General features: G+C 42.2%; 1 protein-coding gene across 8 annotated transcripts in view; it reads left to right on the top strand.

Annotated features, from left to right (window-relative positions):
- DLG2 (discs large MAGUK scaffold protein 2) overlaps nucleotides 1–27757 on the top strand; it is a 1194846-nt gene that overhangs the window by 999323 nt on the left and 167766 nt on the right. The window lies entirely within an intron of this gene.

Raw genomic sequence — 27757 nt, 5'->3', positions numbered from 1 at the left:
GAATCTTCTAGTGAGTCTAATCTTGGATCTCATCTTAAGGGAAAGTGAGGTGTGACGATCTGGTCCACCCACTCTGTGCTAGCTGTTCCCACTCTTCCCCACCCGAAGGCACCAGACACCATGAAACCTCCAAAAGTTATAATGTGCGGACATTCGATTCTTTGCCGTTACATAACCTCTCTAGGTAGTACACTTGTAAGTGTGAAAAACATATTTTAAGCATTCCTCCACATCAGCGTTGCCAGTTTGGGACTGGAGAGCCTTGTGGGCTAACATGGACCAGTCTGCAGACCCTTTCTCAGTATTAATGACGGCGATACTGTGTTTACTCACTGAAGCTGTCTCGTGGGCCATATGCTATGCTAGGTGCTTTCTGTCTGTAATAGTTCTTCCTTCTGATAGCTCTAGAGATCTCACTACTGTCATTATGTAGATGAAAATACTGAGGTCACAGAAACAGCTTGCCCAAGATTTGACGTCTAGTAAGCGGCAGGAATCAGTATGAGAACCCAGATCTGTTTGGTTCTAAATGCAGTACTTTTTCTACTGCATTGCAGCAGAAACAGGTTAATAGTTTTCATTGCCTCAGTTTTCCATTTGGATCTTTCGTTTGGAAAGTGGGGATAGATTCTCATCTCTGTCTGCCTTAGAATTACAATGCTCCTGACAACTGAGGTTTCTCAAGGAAAATCAACAGCCTGGGAGGTATTGTTCTCTAGCTGAACAGTAGGAGGGATCCAGGCATGAAGGTTAATGGAATTACCAGCCCACAAGTGGTTTATGACCCAGGTGACACCTGACTCAGAGCACAGGATCTGCAAAGGAGCGTCTGGCTAAGCAAAACCAGTGAACTTTCCTTCATTTATTCACTCCCTCGGTTAGTACTTTGTGAACTTCTGTTTTGTGCCACGCATAGAGTATCTGCACTGATAATGTAAATACAATATACATTTCTAAGAGGGTATCCTTCTGGGTCTCATACATATTTAATAGCCAACTTGTCTTGGGAATTACTATACCTTTCCACTTTATAGGGAGGTTTCTGGCTGCAGTGGTGCAATAGCAGGAGGAACAGTGAAAACAACAGCTCTTAACCTTTGAGAGAAGATTTTGGCAGCAACCTGAATGTTATACCTACTGAGGGCAGTGTCTGTCTGAGTGGAAAAAGCAAAAGCACTTTGGCATCAAGCTGTCCGGGGCTCACCTCTCAGCTCTGACACTTCATAGTTGCTGTGTAATCTTAAATGATTTCATCTCTCGAAGCCTCAGTTCTGCAGTTAGGGATACTGCTGCCCGTTGAGTTGGTCTTCACTTAATCATTACGAATTTTATGGAACATTAAATCAGGAAAACAGACTCTGCCTTGTGTATTTTAAGCATAAAGGATGTAATTCATGATATTAATGTGCTTAGAAACTGTTGGAAGGATTGGAGGAATGATAGTGAGGGTGAGGGCAGATACATCCAAACTGGGAAATTTCAGGAAAGCATTGCCTGAGCCATAGATTTTTTGCAGCCCTGAAGCTGGAGGCTGACATCGAATTGTAGAATCTAAGGAAACTCTAGCAGCTAAATTAAGAAACTAAGAAGCTATAGCATTGCAGAATCCTGCACTACCACCCTTCCACATCCCAAAACTCATGCATGTTACTCTGATTAGAACAATTGAGACTCTAATCGTGCTAACAAGAGATTCTGGGAATATGGTTCTCAGGCTTCCGGCCTGAGAGCATGGGAGAGGGTGGGTTAAGGATTGGTGCTGAGGACCAATATATGATAGCCAGAACAGGCACCTCTTATGTGCCAGGGATTGTTCTGCCAGTAGAGGGGGGGAATAAAGGGACAAAAAGTCCCCTCAGGTGGCTCACATTTAATTATAGGAGATTAAATTAGTTACTGTGTTAACACATTTACTACAACCAGACATAGGGTAGGTACCTTAGAAATAATTGTTTTCTTATTTTAAGTCCCGCATTGGCCCGCTCTGTCTCCTCTCCATGAGGTTTCTTTTCTTTTAAAAATTTTTTTTTTCTTTATTGGCCACCTCATGGCATATGGAGTTCCTGGGCCAGGGATCAGATCCCAGTTGTTGTTGCATTATTTACCACAGCATCGGCAACGCAACACCCGATCCTTTAGCACATAGTCCCTCCCAGGCCAGGGATCCTGATGCTGCAGAGCCACCCCTGATCATGTTGTGCCACAGGGGGAACTCCTCCTTGAGATTTTTGACAAGGTAAATAATTCACAGATTAGAAAGGGGAGAGCTGTGGGTGTGCTTTAGGGCCAGATAGGGAGGTTTTAATTGACACTGCTTGCCTTTTGCATATAGAGCCTCAGTTTAGTTTGTATTGACTTTGAAGGCCATTTAGACCTGCATGGAAGCATACATATACTCTCTCAATAGATAATATAGACCATCTTTCAAGACATTTATCAGTAGAGGTTTATATTAACTTAGTCCAAATATATTGAAATACTAATGTCCCACAGAGATGCAAACATTGCCTCCTCACAGTAGGCTTGAGGATGAGAGATGAACATGTCAGGGCATGCATTGATGTATGCTTTTACATGAAAGATTCATTTACTCTGTCTTGAGGATTTGCCAGTCACCTTCCTATCTGCGTGCAGCAGGAGGTCCACTGTATTTTGTACCCTGTCTTGATCCAGGCATGTAAGGTACAGTTGATTCACTTAACCCCCCGCTGAGGCAGCTGTGCAGTGCCCTGCCAAGTCTGGGGTCAGAGCCGTCTCAAGCACTTGTGGTTGCCTTTGTCCTTAATCCAGACTGTGAGCCACGGCAGGAGAGCACGAGCTTTGGAGACGTCATGCGGAGTATATGCATAGGGAGAGATGGAAGGAGAGAGGGAGGGAGGTCAGATACAGTTTTATCGCCTCTCTCTCTTACCTTCCCATCACTTCTTTCCACCTGCACCCACACACACACTAGGTATTTCCATCCTTTCTGCTCCTGTCAGTTCTGCCCTGATCATTTTTGAGTATGCCACCTTAAATGTCACCATGTGACTTTATCTGTCTAGGGTCACATAAGCAGTGTTACCAAGGTGAAATACTACATCAGATGTACTCCTGGTAAAAAAATATCTATAGGTAGCTTTCCTGAAAGTTGTTAGTTTAAAGAAACATGGGTCCTTATATACAAATATACACACCACCCTTGGTGACAACAGCTGCTGGGGCTCGAGTTGATGGTGAACAAATGGGAACCAGAGCTCAGTGTCATTAGACTTTTCATTTTGGGGGACAACCACAAATGTGGATTTTGAGGTAAAATGTTTTAACTGTTAGTTAACCCTTGATTTATATTCCTAAAACACCACAAAGTTAAAGAAGACATAATCGTGGGTCACACTTGGTTTGCCTGCTGCTGATATGTGACTTGCTTCATAATATCTTCTGTCTAGAACCTGAACAGTGTTCTTGCACGTTATTATATTTATTACGTACTCTCCCCACTGAGCTAAGCCCTTGATGGCTTGGCTGTGTCGTATTTCTCCGAGACTGTCAGTTACTATGGTTTCTAGGACCTAGTAGGTACTCACAAGCAAACAAAACCCTATGCTTTTGTAGATGTTTTTAAACAAATGTCAGCCTCTGTTCACTCTGTAGAACAATCTTTTTTTGTGCCTTAATCTTCTTAAATATACAGTATTTATTTTGTAAAATCCCAATGTGAGTCATTATAAGCCACAATAGTAATAACTAGTACTTACTTAAATATTTTAGTTTGGAAACTTGATAGTTAACACTTTTAAGGAACGTACAGGCTACTTGATGTAAGAACAGTAAGCACATTTTTTTTTTGTCCTGCTTTCAGGTTTGGTTTATTTGGAGACAGCATGGTATAAAAAGAGGGCTTACAGGTTCTAGGGGCAAATGTGGATTCAAATCCTGTCACTGTTGTTTTTCAGCCATGTGAATGTGGACAACTTGTTTCATTTGAGCCTCAGTTTATCCATCTGTAAAAAAAAAGTAATAATAATAGCTACCTCATTAGGATAGTTGTAAGGATTCATTAAGTAATATACATGTGACCTTATACACAATAGAAATTAAATAAATGTTCTTTCTTTGGGAAGGGCATCTAACTGTCTCACATCTTTGAGTCATATAAGTCAATATACACATAGGAAGTAGGGCTATATTTTCTTTAAGCAGAAATGAAAATGATTAACACATATGGAGAAACAAAATTTCTCTGGTTGATTATCCAAAATTAGAAGAATAGAGTGGAATGTGCAAGCTCGATATACAGTCTTGGTGTTTTTTTTTGTTATCACTAACATGTATTAGGCCTTTGACACAAACTTCAAAAGCTGACTCCTGCTGTTTTTGACTTGGGAAACTGGGTGATCCACAGTGCAGTCTGGGAGGAGGAACAAATTTCTGGAGGTACGAGTTTAGCCTTAAGAAGCTAAGGTGTCTGAAGAACATCCAGAAGGAGGCATGTGGTAAAGTCAGGCAAATCAGAGGGGCTAAGGAAGAGAGATGTGAGATGGGAGTGGTAGTTAAATAGAGAACAGAGCTCAGGGAAGAATGCAGAGGGACAAGAGCAGGGAATAATGAAAAACTCTGATTAGCACGTGGAAAACTCTTCCTGGTGGGCTGGGATTATAGGAATCTTCTGGCTCTACTTGAGCAGACATTCCAGTCTGGGGCGGAACTTCCACAGTAGAATCCAGCAAGTAATGATAAGTCCAGCTTTGAGAGAGGGGCTCTCAGGGCCACAGTAGCAATAGGGATGGCATGATCTTTTGAAAGGTTTACAATCAAATAAGCCACATATTAGAAAGCAATTATAGGAGTTCCCTTCATGGCTCAGTGGAAACAGATCTGGCTAGCCTCCATGAGGATGCAGATTTCATCCCTGGCCCCATTCAGTGGGTTAAGGATCCGACGTTGCTGTGAGCTGTGGGTAGGTCTCAGACGCAGCTCAGATCTAGAGTTGCTGTTTCTGTGGCTGTAACCTAGGCTAGCAGTTACAGCTCTGATTCAGCCCCTAGCCTGGGAATCTTCCTATGCCCTGGGTACAGCCCCAAAAAGACCAAAAAAAAAAAAAAGAAATGCATAACCATACAATTTAGATAAGATCGATACAGTGCAATACAATGTAGATCACTATAGTTTTTCATAGGATCATATTGGCTGATGGCAATCTTTGTGGAATTTGGAGAAGGGAGAAAGTGATTCATCCTTGATCTTGCAGTGTGTGGATTAAAGGCCAGTCTCTGGAGCCAGGTTGTCTGTCCCATTCCAGATCAGTGGTTCACTTATTCTTTCTCATCCTTAGCTTCCTTGTCTATAAAATGAGGGTGATCCTTGCTACACAAGAGCCTCATTGATATGCCACACTAGATGGGTAAGATTGTGAGAAGAAAACCAAACCTTTGGCCTGCCAAGCAAGTAGCCTTCTGGCACCTAGGAGAAATAATTACCTGGAGGAAAGATTAAGAATAGGGCAGAGAAGGGTAAAGGAATAAACTCAAGGAAGTGAATGATACTTTATGTCTGAGCAGAGTGACTACTTGAACTCATGCAGACCCTCTAGTTTGAGTGTGGATCAAGGATAGATAGGTAATAGGAGGTAGAGGCCATTCTCTCTGTCATTAATTAATCCCTGTGTGCCTCAGTTTCATCATTTGTAAAATGACATAATAGTGCCTATCTCATAGACTGGTTAAAATTGAACGTGTCGATACATGTAAAGGCCTTGGAATGTAGTCTAGCACAGGTAAATGCTCAGAGCATGTTGGGAAAAAAACATATTTTCTTGGGGGAACAAAAAAAAAGTAATTGTGACACATTTATTTAATGGAATACTCCCCAGGAATGAATTACTAATAAAAACAACTACATGGATGAAAAAAAAAACAAAAAACAAAAAATGTTGGCTATCATCATAACTATTATCCCATAATCATTTATTGTGTTCCTGATATATTCCATGAATTGTGACAAGCACTGAGATGTGGCAGTGAAGAAAGTTATGGGCAGCCAAGCCAGTACAGGATAGCAGCTGCAACTGTAGCATCTGGGTACTTGGACCTGGTTTCAAATCTGAGATTCATCATTTAGTTTCCACTTGTATCAACTGGAGCAAATATCGACTTCTGTAAACTAAGGATGATGCTAACCTCCACCATAGGGTTGTTGAAGGAAGAAATTAGAAGAAGCTGTATATAAGGCATTGAGTATAGTTCCTGGCACATAATAAATGTTCAGGCCTGGAAAGATCGATGAAAACATCAGAGAAAAGTTTAGGGAAACTCAAAGGTGCATAAAATGTAGAGAGCTGGAGAAGGTGTACAATACCAGGGCTTTCTAAGGGAGAAGATACTTTTCATAGTCCGAGCCCTTCGTTACATTTTTAATGCTATGTTCTTAAGCAGTAGAGCAAATTGTGAATGAGAAGGTGGATTGCACTGGGCAAAGGTGAATTTCACTAGCTAAAGGATCTGTTGTTTCAAACAAAATAAATTGCAAGTCATTTAGCTTACTAAAAATGAAAGTCAAATGGTGTCAGTTACAATTGCAAAATATACTTTAGCTACTAAGAATAGCTGTGTTTATTATCATTATCATCCTCTGGAGTTGAGAACAGATTGAACCTTTGATCTCTTTGCTGGCAGTTGGATAAAATTAACATAATTATGGTTGGTTGGACCAGTCATTTTTGGCAAGAATTTTTTGCTTCTGTCATGTGTCTGTAGGAAATTTAGATTATCACAGTACAGCTGCATTTTTGAGAAATAATAAGCTATCTCCGTGTGTTTGTAACCATAAAGATAATCTTTTAGAAAGCCCTTCAGATACAGAAAGTGTCGAGTTTAACAAACTTACGGTTACCAAAGGGTATGGGGTGGTAGGGTTTGGAGTTATTATATACACACTATATAAAATAGATAAACGAAAAGGACTTAATGTGTAGCACAGGGAACTATATTCAGTATCTTGTAATAACCTATCATGGAAAAATCATCTGAAAAGAAGAATATATATTTAATATATATGTATATAACTGAATCACTTTGCTGTGCCCCTGAAACTAGCACAACATGGTGAAGTAACTGTAATTCAATTTTTAAATGGTTGAGAAAGTCTTCAGGGGATTTACTATCAAAAACAAGAATAAAGAAATGTTGTACAACTGGACTATACTTAAGAGCTCATACAGATGTACTAGAAATAGGTGCTATTTGGAGGCTACTTCCTGCTACGTGTTTTCCAGACCTTAGCTCTTGTGTGCCTGTGATCATGCAGTCTCAGCAGGTATGGGTATTAGGCTTGTTTCCCAGAGATTTAGGAACTTGCTCAAGGTTGTATATCACAGCCACATCTTCTTTCCTGTGCAGCCATGTCTCCACAGTTATGTGTGTGTTCATCCAAAGAAATCTGAGTTTATTTTCTGTAGGCAACTGTGTGTGTTCTCTTGGCCTAATGTTTTTGGTAGTGAGAAGAGTGTAAGGGGAAACTATATGTGAAAGTGTGGGTACGCTTGGTAAACAGTGTAACAAAGACCATGTTTACCGATAAGTTTACTAAGTAAGTAAATGGCAAACCAAAGGTTAAACATGGTGTGAGATGGGGGAGATTGTTAATGCCAGAGTGAGAATAGAAGCCAGGTCCCCTAGATCCCAGGCTAACAACCAGCTAATGGATCTCAGCCTTTCATCTGTTCAGTGTCAGGTGCGCTCTCGTGGGATTCCTCACTTGCTCTCTAAGAATGGGATTAGTAAACTCAGAAATCAACTCAAGAGGTCTGTCCTTTTGTTAAGCCCTTAATTGATTCACCATGCCGGGCTCTAAGTGTAATGTTTTCTTCCTTTTCATTGGAGTTGTAGCCGCAAGAAACCACAGAGAGAGAAAGATAAATCCCAGTCTAGATGTTATAAGAAAGAGCTACAGGAACACAGGTGAAAGAGCACCTCTTGCTGACTGAGGCTTCATGAAACGTTGACTAGAAGACATGGCATTCATACTGGGTCTTGGAGCATAAGTAGGACTTCAGGAGGTACAAGTGGAAGGGCCCTTGTAGCCAAGAGGCCTGAAGGCATGAAAATCTGTGACCGTTGGAGGTTCTACCTCTTGGGGTGGGGACTGGGGGAACAGGTGGTGAGGGGGACATGCTGGCTTCTATGTCAATGAGCACAAAGCAGTCTGGAATTAGCAACCTAAGAATCATTATCCAGTGTTGGTGTTGTGTCCATCTGACCTTAGTTTTAATTTCAAATATCATTATTTTAATTCATTGATGGCATTTGAAGTACAACAACATGTAGCTTTACAGCCTGCATTGGGATCGTTGTATTCCATGATGAAGGAGGAAAGGGAGGGAATGATTTTTCTTGAGAAATGAATTGGGGATATACCTTTAAAATGTGAAGATAAATACATTTCCACCGTGGACCAAATCCTCCATGGATTCTTCTCTGCCTTCTCCTTCTTCGCTCTGCTGGGGAGGAGGTAGGCAGGGTGATGAGTGTTAGGGAAGGGAGGGGAGCCCTGAGTGCTGCCTGGCATCCAGCCCCTCAAGGCTAGAGGGCACATGTGGTCAGGACCTATCCTAGGGAAAGTGGTGAATGGAAGGAGTCTCTGTCACCTGCAGAGCTTCAGCCAGGCTCAGCATCACGGTTCCCTATGGTCACTTTTCTTCAAGCAGATCGACAGTTTATGGAAAATGGTATTTCACTGGAATGCGATTCTGCTGGAAGTGGATTCAGTGGTGACCCTTAATGAATGTCACCCTGCTGACTGTTCAGGGTTGTGTTTTTTGTGCCATCTGTTAGCATTTCTGAGTTCTCTGCACAGCCAGCAAGTGCTGCAGGAAGTTCCCTGATCTGTGTGGTCTCAGGCAGGTTCTGGGCAACTGAGCTGGGTGCTGGCCAGGGTGCCTCTGTGGCAGAGCCTCTCCCAGAAGGCTCAGGTCCCACCTGCACCAATTGCAGAATTCCTATGGCGCTGTTTAGGCATCTGTGAGGAGATGCTAGGACTCAGCTGAGCACAGCTTCCCCAGGGCACTAGGATGCCAACAGCTCACTGCTGAGACAGTAAAATCCTATGTGATGGCAATTTAGGAAAAATGTATTTTGGAGTAATGGACTAGATCTTTTCAGATTTGAATTTGGGCAGTGAAAACTTTGACAGTTCAGATTAGGGAGGAGTGGTAGGCAAGGGTATAGAGAGGTGGGGAGCTGCTGTGTGGTATTAATTGACCTACACCTTCTTAATTTTCTCTTTAAGTGAATTGAATGTGAGTTACAAAATCAAATATCTCAAGACTGTTTAGAGAATTTGTTTTTGCTTCTTTTAAATCTACGTACATGCACATGCCCCCAGGATAAAGAGCAGTTGAGGTGAGGTCTAGGCAGGGGATGGGACTCATTCATCTGCTCCCAGAGCATGTCCCAGCTGACCCAATAGGAGCTCGATGACAAAGCCTCTCCTGGGCAGTTTGGCTTCTTCTTAGCAGGAAATGGTAGGCACATTGTGGTGAAGCCAGTAACAACATCTGTCCTGTCAGGTTCATGCTTTCCACCACTTTTCCTGCAAAGCTAAGTTGGAAACGTCCGTGTGCATGTCTGTTGTCTTTCCTTCTTTTCTTCCATTTTTCCCTTCATTTATTCAACAGATACTTAATCTGTTTATCTAGGACTGGTTTTGTGCTAAGCACTGAACTGGGTGCAGAAGCTCTGTTTATAAACAGTCCCATCCTGGTCCTTAGCGGTGAGGAACAGAGTCGTCACCCGTTACAGTACAGTTTGGTGGGGAAGTACTGGATGGCTGTGTGAGTGCACAGAGGGCACCTTATTTACTAAGCATCTACTCTGTGCCAGGCCACCTAGGCATGAAGACATCATCCACCCTCACAGGGACTGGATCGCACCACGCCCTGCTGCAGAATGCAGATGCGCTTGTCTGAGCTAATTGGTCCCCTTGTCCTGGGCCTAAATCAATCCCTGAGCCTTCTCACTCACACTGCCCCTCCCTAGTCGCTCCAGGCTGACCACAAGAGCCAAATTCTGGAACTGGCTTCTTATCCCCTTATGATATGTGTTAACTAGCTACCAGCAATATCCTAAGGAAATGCTGCCATACATTAAAATCAGATGATTTCTCTTATTTCAGTTCCTTTAAATATGTTGTAAGTATCCATGAGAAACGAAATTCTGCGGGGGCATTAGTCATTAGAGGGGTAGCCAGGACACCTCTCTTATTCTTGTGGAGCTGTGTCCTCCAGGTGGGAGGAGAACAGACATATAACCAGCCAAGTACAAAGTAGGGCTCGGCATCATGAGGTTGTGCTGTGTGAGTGAAGCAGTTTCATGTTGAGGGGAATCAGGAAATATTTAGATGAGGAAGTAGTCATTTTTCTGGGTCGTGAAGATTGGTTAGAATGTCAGTAAAGAGAGAAGAAGCATCATTGTAAGGAGGGGAAAAATTAGAATTGAAAGAAACATGAGTGGGAAACGACAGTAGGTTTTAAAAACACTTAAGCACTTGGACTCTTGTTAGGGAGCGTTGTCAGTAAGAAAAAACGGAGGCTGGGGGAGATCACAAGCCTTGAGTGATGAGCTAAAGCACTTGTGGTACATTTACATTCTCTGCTATCTAATTCTCATCTAGAAGAGTTTCCTTGTGGGGCAGGGGGGTTAGAGATACGGCGTTGTCACTGAAGCAGCTCAGGTTGCTGTGGCATGGGTTTGATTCCTAGCCCAGGAACTTCCACATGCCATGGGCTCAGCCAAAAAGAAAAAATAAATAAGTAAATTTCTTAAAAAAAGAAAATTCTCATCTAAAGAGAGGGCCTCAAATGGTCCTTTAACTTGATTCATAAAAATTGCATTGGAGTTCCCATTGTGGCACAGCAGAAAAGAATCTGACTAGGAACCATGAGGTTGCGGGTTCGATCCCTGGCCTCGCTCAGTGGGTTAAGGAGCCGGTGTTGCCGTGAGCTGTGGTGTAGGTCACAGACGCGGCTCGGATCTGGCGTTTCTGTGGCTGTGGTGTAGGCCGGTGGCTACAGCTCCGATTCTACCCCAAGCCTGGGAACCTCCGTGTGCCATGGGTATGGCCCTCAAAAGACAGAAGACAAAAAAATTAAAATAAAATAAAAATGGTATCGCATAAAGGTGAGAGGTGGCAATAGGATGGAAAAAACTCAATCACTGCTTTAGGAATTCTCAGTCTGATGGACCCCTTGCCTTTTCCAAAGAATGCTATAAATTCAGCCTTCTAAAATTTAATATTCACCAGTTAGGAGGAATTTCTCGGCCTCTCCCTCAGTATGGTTTATTTTCCTACCACTTGGATGTCCTTGGTCACTTTCACTAACAAAATATTTCTTTGTGAAAGTGGTCCCCCAAAGTAATTCCTCCTATGATGAAAATGAAGTGACTAGTATTTTATGGGGTTTTATGAGTGGATATGACATGTATCTTAAATCTAGGATACTCACAAATCTAGGAATTCTCAGGCGGCCTTCTTGGATTTATGGACAAAATATGTTGAACTCAGAACAAAGAAAAAGTGGTGGTAACATGTATCAGAAAGATTTATGCTGATTAAGAGCATTATGTATGGACACTTGGGAGAGAGAGGAGTGGCTGTCACTGGCATTGAAAGATGGTTCATTTGTGAGTTGTGTCTTCTCTCTCTGGAGGAGAAGATGAGAGCCGAGGTGATTCACTGCAAACCCACTGATGCTACCAGCCCTCTTTCAGGTTTGTTCAGTTTGTAGTTGTTGCTTTGGGATACGATGTAGCCCACAGCGAATGTTAAATCGTTATAATAACTGGGCCTGTGATAGAAAAGTTCTTGTCTTCTCTTTGTTGTTCAGGCAGTTTCTCATATTGACAATCATTCTGTGTCCACACCTAAAGCAGCGGATCCCACTGGGAAGTTACTAGATTGGGTCCCACTTCTGCCGCCACCACTCTCCAGCTGTGTGACTTTGAGCACCTTCCAAGACTACTCTGAGCCCCGGTTTTCACATATGTACATTGGGATGAGAATCTTTCGCACAGAGCTTCTGGAAGGATGACAAAAAAAGCACATATAAAACCTCACAGATGTGGGTTAGTCATGCATAACTTTGATGGGATATGAAATTCAAAAAGAAGGGTCTGAAGAAGGAAAACTAAAGTGTAGTTTATTAATTCTTATCAAAGGAAAATCAGCCTGGAAGGAGGTGACAACTCACCCATGATATGATACACTCAGAAGGGCTGCCCTTGAATGGAGTTAATCTTTAATCAAACCATAATAATATTAAGACAACATGCCTAAAAAGCACACAGCTACATTTCAAGTATGCACTGGAGCACTATTCATCTTAATAATCATATTTCGAAGTGAATAATTAGCTTTTAAATCTTGGTGCTCTCCCCCTTTTCAATAGCAGATGGCGAAAGAAAAAGAAAACAAAAAAAAACCAAGTGCGGTGTTGCCAGATAGATACCCTCCTCCCTCATCTGCAATTGCTGCTCTGTGGCCCTAAGCTGGAGTACAATTGTACTGCAAAGATTCAAACAAGAACATAATAACACCACTTAGGAAAGCGTTTAGCATTTTGGAATGAACACTGATGAGTCCACATTTCAGTTGAGGAGAAACTGCTCTTCCCTGCCATGAGGAATTCGGTTCTCTAAAAGGGCCAGATTTGATTGGGCCAACACAGGCTGGCTGTACTAATATGTGTAGAGTCAGGTGGCTTGTTTCTTGTTTGCTGCAAAGGTGCCGAAATCAGCAGGATTTTCTCCAGGCAGAAGCCATGTCCTGAGACCGTCAAAGTGACCTTGGTAACTTTGAGCCGGGTGGGGAGCAAACTCCAAACATGATCTAACCTTGAAGTGTGTTTTGGAGACAGGATTTACGTATTAGATGCTCTTTCTTTAGACCCAAAAAGCATTATAAATGAGACTTCCTGGGGCACTCTCCTTCCGGTTAGCAGTTTAATTAGAATAAATTGAGTACACTGGGTGCTTTCCTCTTTCTCCTCCTCCAGCTCCTACTCATCCTTCTTTTCTTCATCATCGCCAGCATTATCAGATATTGATAACAGCGCAGATCTGCAAAAGGGTTACTCCAGGCACTGTGGTGTCCTGAATTAATTCAGAAGGCCCGGCTAAGCCCTGAGCATATAAAAGGCTTGAACAATTGGTCACAAATTAATTTTCAATTTAATATGAAGAGAAAGGGCATTTTCTGGGCCCCACTTTATGCAGCTCTTTCACTCCTGTCATCTTCTTTATCTTCACCGTGGTATTGTAATTGTACTTGGCATTATTTCTAACTCAGTGAAGTTAAGTAATTTGTTCCTGGTCATACTGGCAGTAAGTATATACCTCTGGGGTTCCTTCTGAGATTTTTTTTTTTTTTTGGCCTCAAAGTCTGTCTTCTTTCTTAATTCACTTGGTACGTATTAAGAACCTATTATGTGTTAAGTACTCTAGTAGGAGCTTAGTGCACAAAGTTAAGTAAGACATCGTACCTTCCTCCACGGAGCATTATCCTAGCAGGGGGAGCCAAAAAAAAAAAATGCAAACAATTATAACAGTGTCATAAATGCAAAGTGAATATATCTGTGAGACCCAGATTAAGATAAGGAAGCTCATGATTAATTCTATTTAAAGGGGCTAGAGAAGACTTACTATTAAAGGGAATATAGAATTTGAATTTAAAGGAAAGGAATTTGCCGTGCAGATAAGGATAAAAAATGAATCTTAAAGGCAGGCCACTTGCCTATTAAAAGAAATAGGAGCGTGAAGAACTGAGTGTTTCTAGAGAACTTTAAGCAATAAATACATACCGCAACAAATAATTTTATGCTGATTTGGGAGAGGTTCAAATTTATCTACGCCAGCTCTCCTTCATCTTTCAGTTCAGTGTGGAAAACGATTCAGTACTGGGGATCTGATGTGATAACCCTCATAGAAGTAATAGAGGTGCTACCTCCTTTAGACATGCAGGCAGGAGATATGGTTTCTGTTTGGGGTGATCAAAGAAGGCTCAGAGGAGTAGCATTTAAGCTGGACCTGGAAGGAAAGACAGAACAAGAAAAGAGCATTCCAGGTGGAGGGACTGTGCATGAGCAAAAGCCCTGAGGTGGGAAAGCTCCTCGAAGAATCCAGAAAAGAAGAAAGCTTGAGAGAGTGGGAGCATGCCTGAAGGAGAGGATCAAACCCAACAGGCTTTCCAGGGAATTGGAGCGGTGGTTCCTCCTGTGCACCCAGCAGCAGCACCCTTCCCTGCCTAGGCCTCCCCTGGTGATTGTCGTCAGCAGTTAGCAGAGGAGCGCTCCTTACACTGTTTCCCTCAGTTCTATCGGAACAGTTCTTACTCGGCGTTCCCGTCGTGGCTCAGTGGTTAACAGATCCGACTGGGAACCATGAGGTTGCGGGTTCGATCCCTGGCCTTGCTCGGTGGCTTAAGGATATGGTGTTGCCGTGAGCAGTGGTGCAGGTCGCAGATGCAGCTTGGATCTGGCGTTGCTGTGGCTCTGGCGTAGGCCGGTGGCTACAGCTCTTTTGGACCCCTAGCCTGGTAACCACCATATGCCGCGGGAGCAGCCCTAAAAAAAAGAACAGTTCTTACTCCTAATGACATGGACATGTATTCAAACAATGCTGGATTCAGTTCAGGGCTCAACTCTTCTCCAGCTGTATCAGTTAACCTCTCTGTGCCTCAGATTCCCCACCCGTGAAATGGAGATAACGGCAATAGCGAGAATGAAATGCGCAGTGAATAACAGCACACCCCTCGTCCTCTTAGATCTGTGTAACTCCTTAATAAACGTCAGTGCTTGACACACCGTCTTCCCCGCTTTCCCGCTGCTCTCTTCTGTCCTTACTTCCTAACCCACTCCGCACCTAAGACCTCAGCTGAAGGACACCGTAAATGGTCAGATTCTCTTTGGAGAGGATCTTTCATCTTAGCGATTTTTTAGTTGGATGCATTATAGGAGAGTGGGTTGATAATTATAAGCACATACAAAGAGAAATTACCCAAGTAGGTAGTGCTTTTGACTAAATATAGATACATCCATTTTCCTAATTGGGTCCCTGGGAAAGCACACCCAGCTGGAGATTGGCAGATGGGAAATCTTGGGGAAAGTGCTTCGGAATCAGAACTCAGGGGAAAGGAGTAGAACTGGGCAGAAGGAAAAGTTGGGTGTTGATACCGTTTCAACAGAGACGTCTAAAGGAATAGCCCTTTAGAGTTGTCCTGAGTTGGGATAAAGGGGCTGGGCCTTGGAACCCCTTCACTGCCCAATAACTAACTACATGCAGGCTGCCCCCAGAAAGGAGGAGGGGCCCAGGGTGGCGCCACTCACTTCAAATATGGGCATCATCTTAAGGATTTTTGTAGCAGGCTAGAATTCATGTGTGGATTTTGCTGATAGCCAAGATGTGGCATTTTTAAAGCAGGAAGAATCTGTGCGTATTCAGAGCATTGTATTAGGTTCCTTTTGGCGCTGTGACAAATTTAGTGACTTCACAACACAGACTTATTCTCTTTCAGCTCTGGAGGCCAGAAGCCTGAAGTGTTTCACTAAGCTAAAATCAGGATGTTGGCAGGGCTGGTTCCCTCTGGAGACTCTACGGGAAATCCCTTTCCTTGCCTTGTCCAGCTTCTAAAAGCCACTTGCCCTCTTTGACTTGTGATCCCTTCCTCCCATCAATTCAGCCTCTTGCTTCTGTTGCCTCATCTACTTCCTCCTTTGATTTCTTGCCTACCTCTAATACGGAGCCCTGTGATGACATTTAGGGGTCCCCAGATAATCCAGGATAATTTCCCCATCTGAAAATCCTTAACACAATCACACCGTCGCAGTCCTTTTTTGCAGCGATGCAGAGTAACATTCATAGGCCCTGCAGGTTAATTAATACATGGATATTTGGGAAGGAGGGCATTATTCAGCCTCCTTGGAAGCATTACAGTTAAAACTTGCCCTGGTGCTGCCTACCGAGTGTGTTAGCTGGTGGTTTTAGAATGGCAGTGCTAACTTAGTCTTGTCAGGGTCTGCCTCCTTAACAACATCAAGGTCACTGGGACCAAATAATTATTCTCCAGCAAACCCCAAACATGTGGCTCCTCCCTTCCTCCCACCCTCCAGTCTTCTGTTAGTGTCTCCCATTGGGCTAGGAAGGGAGCCTAGGCGATGTAATTGGCATGGAGTCAACCCTTTTAATATAAAACAGAGCAGGGGAAGTGTGGAAATCAAATATGAGAGAAAATGACCAGCACACAAACTGAATCTCCGAAAACTGAGGACTGAAGTGATTGCTAAATAAGCTTGTACTGGTTATTCCTGCCTCATCCCTTCAGTGTTGTCCAAATACACAGATACTCGTTTGCTTAAAAGCAATTTCTCACTCCATAGGTTCCTTACACCCTGAGTCATTAATGACGGCATTATTCATTGTGTATGATTTCAAGACTGCTTTCTGGACCATGCCTTGGATTTCTTACCATCTACCTTCCAGCACCAGGGATGCGTAGGAGCTGGGAGAAGCTGCGGGCTGGTAGGACACGTTTATCCACTAGTGATTGGGCCACATAGCAGAACTAGAAAATAGAAAAACATCTTGCTTCACAGTGGATTTTGATCAAATGCTAACTCTCCAAAGCACGTTTAAAAATTGTTACTGTGGTTTCTACGCTTAGAGGATGATGCTTTGCATTCCCTGCTCAGCCTATTACTGAGCCCCAGGGTTGTGCCAGAGCTCTAATATACCCTTTTGCCAGGCCCGTGGCACCAACCTAATTCGATTTTAAGTTTTCAGTAACCTGCAGCAGTACACTGAGTTCAGTCCATTACAGTCCTGAATAGCGGTTCAGACAAAATGCTCCCCATCTTTGGCCATGAAAAGCTGCTGCTTCTCCTCCTTGCTCTTCTGTCCTTCTTCTTCTCCCTCTTTCTTTCACTTTTAAAAGTTGCACAAGGAAGCCCTGTTCAGCCATCACCTCCCCACCTCTGGTGCTGACATCTGACATGATTATGGTGTAATATCAAAACCAGAACATTGTCATTGCTCCAATCCACGGAGAAGTGCTTCCCTCTATAAGTTGTCGAGTGTGCTTCAGGGCTGGGGATGGTGGTGGTTGGCAGTGTGGTGGTAATAATGATAATCTCCTGTATTCACACCGTGCTTTTATCCTTACCAAAGCTCTTTTATTCCTCCCCACTCACTAATGCAGGGGTTCTATTAGCAAGTTTCCCACTCAGCCAAGACTTGCTGATACCTCGGTTTAACTCGGCAATTCAAGAGCCAAAGAGCTCATTATAAATGGACTGCTTTTCATTTTCTCCTGGAAGGACAGTGACATCAAGTTACCTCATCAAAAAGTGACTCAGTGCCCTTTGTCCCTCATGTTCTATTGATTGAGAGGTATTTCTCCGCTTTAGAGGCAAAAGAGGCATGATCCTTTGCCTTTGCACAGCTGCTCCCTTTGCTTTGATCTGCCTTCTGCCACCTCCACGTCTAGTCTTCCTTGCCTGCCCAAGGCTTCCTCATCCTCTAAGATTATGTCTTGGTGCTGCCTCCCCTCCAACACCATCCTTTCTGTGCTCCCCCTCAAGCTGGGTTAGGGACCTCTCTGTACTCGCGCAGTTTCTTGTTTATGTCTTAACAAGGTTATTTGTATTGTCAATTTTCTTGCTTGTACCCACTAATAAATAGTGAGTTCTTTGAAAGCAGGGATCATATTGTTTAACCCTTTATTTCTATTCCCCAGCACATTTCTAAATGGATGGATAGATGGATTCATGCAATAATTCTATGTCAATCTGGAAAGATAAAAAAAACTTCAATAACTTCTGAATGAAAGATACAAAAGTAAATGAATCCTAGCTCATCTCCTCTTGAGATCTCCTGTACTTTTTGCAGATGTCGAAAGGTTTGGAGGTACAGAATATATAATAATGATGGAGCTGGGGTCCATGTGATCTTGAAAAGATAGACTGATGGCAAGGAAACACCAAGATTAGGAGTTCCCATCATGGCTCAGTGGAAACAAATCTGACTAGCAGACATGAGGACATGGGTTCGATCCCTGGCCTCGTTCAGTGGGTTAAGGATCCACTGTTGCTGTGAGCTGTGATGTAGGTTGCAGATGCAGCTCAGATCTGGCATTGCTGTGGCTGTGGCGTAGGCCGGGGCTATAGCTCCGATTCGGCCCCTAGCCTGGGAACCTCCATATACCATGGGTATGGCCCTAAAAAGACCAAAAAAAAAAAAAGAAAAAAAAAAGATTAAATGTAATAGTGTTGAATATAAATTTTGTGCTTCCTATTAAACATGGCAGTTTGAATACCTGCATATATTTCTGTTCCCTTCCAGTATTCCACCAAAGTAATAATTAAGGCATTTAAACAAGTATAAATCTATGATATAAAAGAAGAAATAAGTCTTGACAACACAGGTAAAGAATATGATTCAAATTTTGGAAGCTAGAAAGAAGATGGGTGAGTGGAAAATGACTTAGCAGAGGTAAAAAAGCATGAACTCAGTATACAGGGTCTAAGATAACATGAAAAGATATGTATTAGTCTCTGCCCCCAGTTTCTGACACAGAGATCCTAAAACCCTTCTAATTTCCTAAGTTCTAAGACTACTAGGAGCACATCTTGTTCTTACAGTAGTCTTTGTCCTCTTTTCCTGACACAGGGCTCCTGAAACTCTTACAATTTTCTGGGTGAAAGGAGTGTCTTTTGTTCTAATGAGGTGACTCTGGTCAGGGTCCCGGATGAGGTCTGGTTACCAGAAAGAACAAGCCATGATTAGAAGCTTGGAATTTTCAGCCCCTCCCACCTTTCTCTTGAGAAAGAAAAAGGGCTGAAAATGGAGTTTATGATCAATAATGCCTTTGTGATGAAGCCTCTATAAAATCCTGAAAGGATAAGGTGTGGAGAGCTTCCCAATTGGTGAAAACACAGAGGTGCTGTGAACGTGGCTCATCCAGAGAAGGTATGGAAGTGCCGTGCCCATTCCCCATCCCTTTCCCTACTCATCTCTCCATCTGGATGCTCAACTGTGTCTTTTATGACAGCCTTTCATGATAAATTGGTAAAGTAGGGACAGAGGGTGGGCAAGAGTTATTCACCTCCGGTTGAAAACTGGCTTCTATTCACACCCTCTTGTGTCCTGATGAATCCAGAAGGGCCCAACTGGAAACCTGTTGGTCCATTGCCATTCTCTGTGGGTCCAAGGGGGCTTGGTGAGTTTTTTGTGGATCCATTGATTCACTCTGAGGTAGGACAAACATAACTAGATTGTTTTTTAAAAGGGTTATTTCTTGGATTGATCCGTAAAAACCAACTTTGTTTAACGAAAGAGGAAGGTTGTTGGAGGGTATTGATTTCCCGGTTCTTGAATTGGGAGCACAAATACCATCACAAAGCAAGTCCCATAGATATTTTGTGGGCCCAGACTGAAGGAGATGGTGAATAAATTTGCTGGCAAATGCTAATTGAAAGACCTTACCATGTGACTGTGCTGAAGCAGCCCCCAGAATCGGGCTTCAGTCATCCTACATCTTCCAAATTTTTAGCCTTTCATTATGCACACTGCAGATAATTGACACCAGGCTGAGTCAGCTTTCTGATCCTCACCCTCACGGTTCAGATTAGAGTCTAATTATAAGAGCTACTCCTACATCTCCAGAGGCAGCAGGCTTGGGATTTCTTTTTAAATTATTAATCGAAAGGAAGATAAATTTGCCTGATTCAGTTCTGTGGGGATCAGTTTTCCCATAGCATATTTTTATTTATTTGTCCATAAAGGCCACTTTTAATGGTTACTTACTTTTATTATTCCTCACTTTTCCATGAGTCTAGAGGATGGAATGATCAGCTTAGTATGTGTTTCACACAGCCCTGCCTCACTGTAGCTGCAGCACAGTCTTCATCTCTGACAGTGCCTTAGACCCAGGAAAGTATCTGGTTTATAAATTGCCTCACTTGTTAAAGATGTGTCTCCACGTGCTTCCAGTCCCTGGAATTACGAAAGCCTGCACAAGAACACAGGGCTGTAATGATGTCGCATCAAAATCAGTGCACCATCACGGACTCTTTGCCATTTTCTTTGCTTCTCTCAGTGGCACTTCCTTTTCTATTCCCAGTCAGTTGCTCAGGCTGGAAAGCTTGGAGAACCCTGGGCACTTCCACCCTTTCTTATATGCCGCATTGAGTTAATCAGCAGAGCCTCTTATTTACCCCCCTCGATTGTCTGTCCACTCTTCTCCACTCCCACTGTCCTCACCATCTCTCACCTGGACCATTGAAAGAGACCTGTAAGTGGCTTGCAGGTCTTCTGATCCCATCTCTTTATCAGAATGCTGCTAAGGGACAATTGTGGTATATCCCTTAAAGATCACCTGGTGGTTCCATATTTTCTTTGTTTTAGAGTTCAGATTTCTTCGCAAATGATACTGTGCAGAGACTAGTATAGGGTTTACACTTTGTCCTTGCCTAAATGACAGTTTCAATTTTGTGTACACCCAGGGGGGTTCTTCACTTTCTCATCTTTTGCCAAAAAAGGGAAACAAATTTATTTTTAAAAAGATAGTGAAATAAGCAAAATAATTTTTCCTGTGCTGTAAAAATAGCTAAACAGAGCATGAAATTGTCACTGTAAATTGTGCCGAAGCTCTCTTCAGCTCCTGTTTGTGTGTTTGGGGGCTGTGGGTAATTTCCCATTATGTGATTTTCCCAGTTATATGCCATAAAATACTTGCAATATTAAGGTAATAAATAGGAATACACACAGCATCTCAAGAAGTAAAAGGTAATCTTAGAATTGGAGAAGAATATAGCCAGGTGATTTTAGGATTCAGAAATAGATAATTATGATGAAAAAGAAGTGAAGAGTAAATAGTTCTCTTACTCTGTATCTTTGGCAATTCTTCCTTTTACTTCAGTTGGAAAATGGAAATCCTTTTAGTGGGAGAGCCATGGAGGCGTAGAACATATTTATCAAAGTCTCAACATTTTCAAAATGGAGTGGGACCACTTTTTCGTTGGAGTGGGAGAGGAATAGTCACATCAGCAGCTCTGGTCCATCAGTTCTCAGGCATTTCCTTACATCTGCCATGTTCCTCACAAGTAGTAAGCAAGTCCCTACAGATAATTAAATAGTTTCAGGTATGTGGAGTACTGCAAAGGAGAAATGTCATTTGTGTTTGATGGAAGGACCTGTCACAAGTCAGGGAGCTGTCTGAGGAAATGATGTTGAAGGCAAGAAAAGAAAGAGGAGAAGCCAAATGAAGACCAGTGGGAAAGGTGTTCGAGGCAGAGGGAATAGCCTGGATGATATTTTGCAGCTGGAAGAGAATGGAACTGAGGAAATCTCAAAAGCTAGAATCTGAGGAAGCCAAAAGAGAAAGGAGATTAAGAAAATGATTAGTAGGAGAATCAAGCGGGGACCTTCTTGCCTTGACTAAGAATTGTAGACAGCATTCAAACTAGGAGCTAGTTCTGGGATTGCCATCAGTGTGGAAATCAATGTTGACATTAGATGGCAGTAATGGAAAGTCCTCGGGTGCAGGGACCGTATTTTAATCATATCACTAGTGTCTAGCACAAAGCCTCATCACAGTTGATGCTCAAGGAATGTTTGCTGATTGATCAGAAGCCTTTGAGCAGCATGGTACTTTGATGGTTATTATGCCAGTGAAATCTCGAAATGATGCTAGGTCTAGGTGTACTATATCTGCTGTATTATGAGCAAACCAGGGCCCAGAATGACACACCTGGGATCCCCGGGGGAAGAGCCATTGAGGAAGACCGATATAGTGTTGCCAGCTCTTTAATTTTATCAAGTCAAAATGTTTACTCTTAAAATAATCCATTTAAATGTTTCTATTATGAGTATTAGCAATGAGATCCTGCTGTATAGCACAGGAAACTATAATCACTTGTGATGGAACATGATGGAGGATAATTTAAGAAAAAGAATGTGTGTATATGTATAACTGGGTTACTTTGCTCTACAGCAGAAATTGACAGAATGTGGTAAATCAACAATAATAAATCTTTTTAAAATGAATATTTTCAAACATTAAAAAATAGAATTTTACAAAGAGTGCTCAGGTACTTGTCACCCATATTCAATAATGGCCAAGTTTGCCAATTTGCTTCATATATCACTTAAAGTATTTTCTTTGCTGATATATTTTAAAACAAATCGCAACATTTCTTTTCATCCCTACAATATTAAGAAACTACAAAGTGAAAAGAGAGAACATTGCCTAATATTACTACAAGGTTGTTATCACACCCAACAGAATTATTCTCTAATACGCATTCTATAATGACTTTAAAAATTCCTTTTTAAAAATCAGGATCTAAATAAGCACTATATATTACATTTGGTGATTATTCCTCTTAAATATAAAAAGGACATTTTTAACAACAAAAAAGTAAGGAAAAAAACCCCATAGTCTATTATACAAGCTTAGAGTTATGAAGCGCTCACACCCTTAGCCTAATTTTTCATGCCATGACACGGCTCTGCTCTCTGCAGCCTCTCCTAGGAATCCCTGCCCCAAATTGTTGCAATCAGAGGCAGGACTGATTGCTGTCTTTTTTTTTTTTGGGGGGGGGGTCTTTTTGCCATTTCTTGGGCCGCTCCCATGGTATATGGAGGTTCCCAGGCTAGGGGTCTAATCGAAGCTGTAGCTGCCAGCCTACGCCAGAGCCACAGCAACTCGGGATCCAAGCCACATCTGCGACCTACACCACAGCTCACGGCAACACCAGATCGTTAACCCACTGAGCAAGGGCAGGGACCGAATCCGCAACGTCATGGTTCCTAGTTGGATTCGTTAACCACTGCGCCACGACGGAAACTCCTGATTGCTGTCTCTCTTGAGCATCTCCTACCTCCAAGCAGCCCTATAAGTGTCCAGTGTGTCTTGTTGGGTAGAGGGCAGCAAAATAACCTGACAGTCAGCCCCAAGTCTAGTAAACCTGCACTAATCGGCACCATGATTCCTGGTTGACTTGGACCCTTAAACCCAGAATCACACTAATGACATATGGCAAAGCATCCATTTAGGAAGCATGTTGGTGAGACTGAACAAAATCTCATCAATATTTATCTTACCAACCTACTTTATAGAATTCACTATAGGTGTGAATCTATAAGTTGTATCAGAAATTGGTTGTTAAATAGTTTAGGGTAACCAAACCAGACATCCATGGACCTGGGCATGTCAGGAGCAAAAGGGGGAAGAGCACAGTCACTTGGAGAGGAAAGTGTAGACTCAATGCAGTGAAAAAAAGCTGGATGAGGCTGGAACTAGAGGATTGGGATTCAGGTCCCAGCTGTGCTATGTGATGGGCAAATTGTCTAGCCTCTCTAAGCCTCCACTTTCTTAGTGTTCTTCTCATTGTGCTTCTATTTATCTAGGAATGGTGGGTTATCCTCTAACATAGTGTGTGTATGTATTTCTCAAGATGCTATTAAAGGATAAATCAGATAGGAATCTCATGGAAGCAAGACAGATATTTATTCCCCTTATGCCGCATCCAAGGAGACTGCCAACCTGCCTACCTCTAGAGCCAGACTGCTTTATCTTCTTTCTCTGTGCTGGTCTATAATTAAACAAGAATATCACCCTTTTCATTGGGCAAGATCTAACTGATTATTATTGCAGAATAACATAGAAAGCTTGAACATTATTATTTTAGCTTCTAGCTCCATGATTTTAATACAAAAGAAGGAATAGGACAAATCCAGCAAAGATTTAATATTTATATTTGCCAAGGAAGCCTTTCTTATCTGGTTGGATGTACTCTTAAGCGCTTTGCCTTAATTTAGAAGGCAGCTCCTTGATCCTTCTTCTCATGCACCTCTGGCTATGAATCACACCAGTTAAACTACAGCCTGTGCATCCCAACTACTGAACCTTTCACCCAGCCTGCCAGCAGAACCTTTAGAGAATTGCCATTGGCAGCTAGGCACCAGTGATATCACAAGTTTCCATTTTCCCCTCAGAGTTTCACGTTTCTTCTCTTAAGCATGATTTCCTGTGTGGCTTTATTTCCATAGCCAAGGCATAAGTCAAATTTTATGTCTTTGGGAACAAATTTCAGATACCGAGGAAGTATTCTAGGCAGAGTGGAATTTTTAAACAGACTATATTGATATGAATTGCTATTATCACTTCAAATGGTACTATTCAGTTTATCAAATATACTTATATCTGTTTTCACTTGCTCCTCGGAGCAACCTTGTAGTATAAGTAGGTTGTTCATATTATCCCCATTTTATAAATAAAGAATATAAAGCTTCAAGCAATCTTAATCTTTTTTCTTTTCTATTTATTGAGTACCTAGGCTGTTCTTGGCACCAAAGTCTGCCATTTACTGATGCTGTCATATTTAATTTCCAGACAATCTGATGAGGCAGGTAGTATGTTTCTTTTGTACATAAGAGAAAACCAAGTCTTGTCTGTGTTGAATAACTTGTACAAGATTCACACTGAGAATCAGTGGTGAACTTAAGATTTTGAGCGGGATTCTATTTATTTCAGAGCCTTTTATTTTATTTTATTTTGTCTTTTTAGGGCTGCACCCACAACACATGAAAGTTCCCAGGCCAGGGATCAAATAAGGGCTGCATCTGCCGGCCTACATCACAGTCACAGCGACGCCAGATCTGAGCCACATCTGCAACCTACACTACAGCTTATGGCAATGCTGGATCCTTTAATTCACTGAGCAAGGCCAGGGATCAAACCTCTGTCCTCATGGATACTAGTCAGGTTCATTACCACTGAGTCACAATGGGTACTCCTATTTCAGAGCCTTTTAACAAAATAACTTTCCACCAGGATACTCCCAGTTGTCTGAGGACACAGGTTTTGCCAAACTCAGAAAGTTTCTACGCTGACTCCACTTTGCAATAATCTTGATAATGGTAGAAAATCTGCCTTTATAAAGTCATAAAACAAAGCTTGCATGAAGCCAAATTGAAATTTGATGTGTCTAATTTTCAGAGTTATGCTCATATTGCATGGAATAGCTGGTTGGGGATTCTGACGGTTGTTTGTCTATAACTTACTTCATTTCACACATTAAAGAATTTCTGAGCATTTACTGAAAGCATCTTAAAGGGTCTCCAAACAAGCTGCACAGAAAATTGTTCTAGTCAAAACAAATGATCCCAGTTCTACTGAGAAAAAAGAGAGAGAAAAAACCAACATATCTTAACGTCATGTGTTATTAAAAATTATTCTTAAAGGTCTGATCTACTTTGTGGTAGATGTGCCACGTGAAAGGATCAGTGTTTTCCCCTGAAGTCTTTATTTAGTTTGCCCAATTCAGCAAGTATTCATACTAACACTTATTAACTGATAACTATGTGTCACACTCTGTTCCAAATATTAGGGATACAGAAAAATATGACGGTGTCTTGCCCTCACGGTATCCATAACTAAGTCCTTAATGCTCAGTGCTAGAGATCTCTTACTTTGTGGAGTTCAGAAAAGGTAACAGACTCACCCTGCTATCTAGTATTCCCAGTTACAGCTGGTTTCTAGTGAATTTAGTTTTTAATCTGTTGATCTCTTTCTCAACATCTCTTGGTCTCCCTGTCTCTCTCTCTCTGTCACACACAGATACAGACAGATGTGCATGCGTGCACAACACACACACACTGACACACACGCATGTGTGCATGCACACACACACACACACACTAATTTGGATCAGAAGTAAGCCAAACAACGTAGGTAAATATTTAGCAGTGGAAAATTCCATGTCGCTAGAAGGAGGTTGGTAGCCTGGGAGATGAGTTATGTCAGGAGTTGGGGTATAAGGCTAATAAAATCCTTAGGCAGAAAAACCAGCCTGAGGAGATTCACTGAAAATCCTTGCAGTGACCAGAGGTCAGCCTTCTTGGTGGCAGGTGGGCCAATACATACATGGGCAAAGCCAATGTTCTGTAGTACCCCATGAAACAGCAGCCTTCCTAGCTGGACTACCTGAAACACAGCCAGAGTCAGAAAGCTCTAAGGCTGTCTCTAAAGTCTGATGAAACATGACAGGGCCTATTCTGTGCCTGTTTGGCTCAGAAATTTCAGGGCAGCTAAGAAAAGAAGAGGTGGTAAAGTGGGTACTGTTAATTCTTTTCTGAGCTCCAAATAAATAGAATTATTATTCATTACACAAAAGAATTTTGACCAAGTATTGCTTCTTGGGCTTGAGGCATAACCAGTATTCTGCAGTGATCCTCCTGTATGTGCCTCTTTTGTTAGGAGTCTAGAGGAGAGAGAACAATGATATATTTGTTTGGAATTTTCTAATGTAAGCACTTTAATCATATTACGTTGCTTATAAGGCTGACATCATCCCCCTTCTGTACACATACATTTTAGCTTATGAAATCTGAACGAGTCTTGAGCCCACCCTCTCTAAACATAGTGCTATTGTTATTAATTGATGCAGCTTTTTAAAATCAGTACTGCTTAAAATGATTAAAATGAAGCACACTGTATTAGATCTTGAGAACAGCATTGTACAGGGGCAGAGAAGATGTCCCCATTTTATAAAGGAGGAAGCAGCATCTCAAAGAGCAGGAGGGATTTTCCCATCATCACTCTGAGCCAACGCTCAAATATAGCAACTTTGACTCAACTTTAATTTGATACCCTAGTGGCTCTTTTCCTTCTACCAGTAACTGTATAGTCTTTCACAAAGATTGAGCCTGCCTCAGTTTCTCCATTGTACCACAAAGATGAATGCATTGGCTTCTTCCCACCATAGTACTATCTTGTTACTGTTGAGAAAGTGCATGCTACTCAAATAGGAACAGATATTTAAGTGCCAGATGCTCTATGAAACCCCAAGAAACTAGAAAATTAAAGCCTGTGTTCCAGCCTGTGAACCCCTTGAGGCAAAGATCTGTCCATTGGATTAAATATCACTAGCAGTTATCATTGTGCCTGGCATGTAATAAGCCCTAAAGAAATGTTTGCTGAATAAATGAAAGAAGGTATTCCCCCAAAGAAATGGAAGCATTTACAATTGCTCACCTCCATCTCCTTGTTGGAACAGTGGTCAGATGCTGTGCTAAGAAATGGAAACTATTCCACCTGCATTTTTCCCATGCACACTTCCTGGGCCCTGGTGACAACAAAGGTCACGTCCAGGTGAGACAATATTGTGACCTCAGTAGACTGCACACCATTGAAATTTGCCCCAGCCCCATTGGAAGTACCCCAAAGCTTAGGCTTCCTTAGCGTATAAGCCACCAAGAACTTCTAGCTCGGGTTTAAAAACGTCATCCTGGGTGAGCAACAAATTGTCTTTTCAGACTCCTTCCCCCAGAGTGTGGAAATGGATAAGCAGCCTGTTCCGCTTGGACATGCAGAATCCTGCTTTCAGCCCAGTGGCTTACCAGTTGTTAAAGCTGCACACATGTCAGTAATGAGCAGTAGGAATGGGATGCTACTCTCCCCATAAGTGTGACCAAGGACTGGATGTGCATTTGTCCTAACAGGGTCACCACAGTAACAACAGAAACAACTATCATAATTTACAGAATGCTTCATGTCAGATCTCATTCTGATGCTCAAACCCCTTTGTGAGAGGAAGTTCACAATTTACTGATGTGTAAACTGAACCTCAGAAGCTTCCCAAAGCTCCAGTGGTAATAAATGACAGGATTGAGATTTAAAGCTGCCCTCCTAGCCTAGAGTTCCCACTCCTGCTGTGCTCACTGCTTTC

This window comes from Phacochoerus africanus, chromosome 11 (assembly GCF_016906955.1).
Source record: "Phacochoerus africanus isolate WHEZ1 chromosome 11, ROS_Pafr_v1, whole genome shotgun sequence".
Lineage (NCBI taxonomy): Eukaryota > Metazoa > Chordata > Mammalia > Artiodactyla > Suidae > Phacochoerus > Phacochoerus africanus.
Note: the sequence above shows the minus strand (reverse complement) of the source record. Positions and strands in the feature narration are given on the sequence as shown.